The sequence below is a fragment of the Macrobrachium rosenbergii genome, chromosome 10, assembly GCF_040412425.1.
Source record: "Macrobrachium rosenbergii isolate ZJJX-2024 chromosome 10, ASM4041242v1, whole genome shotgun sequence".
NCBI classification, from domain to species: domain Eukaryota; kingdom Metazoa; phylum Arthropoda; class Malacostraca; order Decapoda; family Palaemonidae; genus Macrobrachium; species Macrobrachium rosenbergii.
In genome coordinates, this window is record NC_089750.1 from 2,423,624 (window position 1) to 2,427,153 (window position 3,530).

At 27.5% G+C, this 3,530-nt stretch overlaps 1 pseudogene; it reads left to right on the forward strand.

The window, feature by feature from the left end:
- The first annotated feature begins 828 nt into the window (after window positions 1-828).
- LOC136842406 (glutamate receptor ionotropic, kainate 2-like) overlaps window positions 829-3,530 on the forward strand; it is a 181,978-nt pseudogene continuing 179,276 nt past the window's right edge.

Below are 3,530 nucleotides of genomic sequence, written 5' to 3' on the forward strand. Positions count from 1 at the left end.
TGAAGCACTGAAATAATCATTATATGAAATATTCTTATAAGATTACACCCAAACTACAAAAGCATTGAAGTAACTATTAGACGGAACATTGCAACAAGTGCGTCACTATCCTAGGAAAGTGAAACTTAGCCTTTAATAATAGTTTTAATATTCGGCTTCACTCATCACACAAGAGATCTTTCCTCTTCAGCAGCTAATTACTCTTGTGTTTATGAAAGCATTAATGAGTCGAATTGAATCCAAGGTAATCTGAGTGTATGAAGAAAGGGCTGGAGTCTCCCTGTTGCAATATTTTTTTTTTCATAGAGATTTTTGCGAATGTTCTTTTAGTGGCAAATAAATATTGGACTTCATATGTCGCAATATCTTTCATTTACGTATTCTGCAATATCTGGTTTCATAATTTATACCATTTTCTTTCAAAAGAAATTGTCTCCATTTTTCAGCTGGTTATTTAAGGATATAAATGTACAAAATATTTACCTCCTCTTATGTAAAAACTTCATTCTTTACAATGTTTTTGGTAATAACCTATAATATTGTATTTAACGTAACATATAGTGTCATTTGAAATTACGCAAGTCTATAACATATAAAATAATAACATTTAAGATCCATTGCTTTTGAAGTAAACACTTTTTAGTTTATTCTATTTAATAATTTGGAAAATTCTCAGATATACGTTAAGCCAAAGACCTTTTCAGTTTAAAAGGAAATTTTAACATTTAACCTTCACATTGTTATTTGTTCAAACTTTCAGGTGAGTCTGCTGAATAATGCAATTGAATCTTCAGATATATAATATAAAATAGAAATATCCAACGGTAAATCTTGTATATTGTATGAATATTTTTAGTATTATTTTTTTAAGCTCGCAACCTGAAACTATTGAACAAATCACCCCATATCGTGCATAAAATTCAAGTGAATTCTGTCGAGCATACCATGAAAAAACAAGAATAAGTCATTTGATCTCCCTTAAAGCAAACAAACGTAAAAAAAAAAAACTAGGTCACAACAGGTTACGAAGAAGTCGTAAAAAGTCTGGAAACGAATGCGCAAGTAAGTGAAACGTGGCAGCGTGTGACCGTAGAGTTGTAGGTCCTTCTAGGCAGACCGGGTTTCAGTGCTGGTTCAGGCACCGGGTCGTTCTCGTCATAAGTCGCTCCCGCGGAACCCATGATCTCGCGCCCTCCCACTGTCCTTGGCTCTCTTTTGATTTCCACTTCTCTCTCTCTGTTTTATTCTCCATCCCATTCATTTTTCTTTCGTTCATCCGTCTCGTTATTTCATATACTATATTATCGATTTACAAGTGAATTATGCTCAAAGCGAGAGGAAAATTAAGTGATATGTGATTGCATGAATGCTGTAATGCAGTTTAGCACTGGCCGTTGAAAGTAACAGTGATTTGTTTGCAAAAGTTTTTCTGAGGCATTTTACGGCAAAGGGAAGTTACGTGAAAATAAAAAGATGATGTAAATATTAGTGTGACATGTTTTGATACATAAAAATTCACCTGTCATCTATTCGCATCAAGGTAAGCTCATTATTATATACTAATATTAATTAAGCGTTTTAGTTAATGTAGACTGTCTAACGAACATGCAACTTACATTTATTATCATTATTAATCTGGGAAGATAATAAAAAACGGTCATGTAAATGAGGTTATTAATATTTTTTATCTCTTAAATACCTGCTTTTTGATATATGCATATATATTCAATACGAGTGACTATTGAAAGTTTAAATAAAAGTAATACAATTTAAACAATTACCCACAGTTGAGTTTTAATTACTCTCACAAATTATAACTTTTGACACTGAATGAAAAGTTTGGAATTAACAATAATGGGCTTAAAGATTTCTCATTTGAAATCGAAACCTAATTTTATCCAGAGAAAAAGTGAAAGGGATTAGTCAACAAGTTACTATTTACGATATATATATATATATATATATATATATATATACATACATATATATATATATATATGTATATATACATACACATATATATATATATATACACACACACACACACATATACATATATATATATATATATATATATATATATATATACATATATATATATATATATATATATATATATATATATATATATATATATATATATCACGAACAAAGGTACACACACACAAGACACAAACACACATATACATATACATGTATAATATATAAACATATATATATATATGTATATATATGTATATATATATATATATATATATATATATATATATATATATATATATATATATATATATATATATATATATATATATATATATATATATATATATATATATATATATATATATATATATATATATATATATATATATATATATATATATATATATATATATATATATATATATATATATATATATATATATGCACACTAACAGGTGCACATATATGTATGTATATATTATGATGCATACACACATACACACATATATGTGTGTGTGCGTTTATGCGTGTGTACGTATATTTTACGACTTTGCATGACATGAATTTATTGAGTCACTGTTTGAAACAATTCAGTCGTTTTCAACTTGAAGTGAAACGTCCTTCAAACTTTCACAGCTAAGGTGCGAACTTCTACAACAAATAACTTTTATTGGTTCGTGCGCTTACGTGACTGTTCGAATGCCGAATTTTTTGAGCTTTGAAGCAAAAGTAAAAAAACATTTAGCCTTTTTTTTTTTTTTAACTAAGTAGAGGTCATTGTCTTTTGGTGTTTTGGGAAACTGTTTTTTTTGTACTGGTTTCCTAAATTGGCAAATGTCATTTATCGAAACAGTGAGAAAAATTTGAAAATATTTTGATGCTGAAAATGTTTTTGTATAAGAGAAAATATATCCTTTTGTACTGACAGAACTTTGAACAAAGAAATCTAAATGGTACTGGTTTCCTAAATTGGAAACTATCATTCATCGAAACAGTAAGAAAAATTGAAAATATTTTTATGCAGAATGTTTTTGTATAAAAGAAAAAATATCCTTTTTTATTGATAGAACTTTGGACAAAGAAATCTGACTGGTATTAGTGCTTTCAACTGGAAGAAAAATATGGCAGTATTTTTTTCCTGAAAAATTCTTTTTTTTATGTTAAGGAGAGAAGTACCTATTTTCAAAATAATTCTGAAATTTCTAAAAAAAAAAAAAATGGATATTGAAAGGATTTATGTTCGAAATTCATTAGGAATTCTATCAAAGTTTTATGCCTTTCTAATGTTAAGCTTAATCTCAAAGCTGTCAAAGACAGAGATCTAAGTTATTTAGTCATGGGAGAAAGATTAACCCAAGAAAGTAACAATTTAATGTCAAGTTTCAGTTAACAACAAATTATTAAGGTTACAGTTAATAAATTTTGAAATAAAAAAAATTGAAAATAATACATTTTTGAAACAGAAATTAGAAATAAGAGCCAAAGCAAAAATTATAGACTATAATTAAGGTTATGAATACAGTTCAATGTAAATTGTGCGGCTGAAT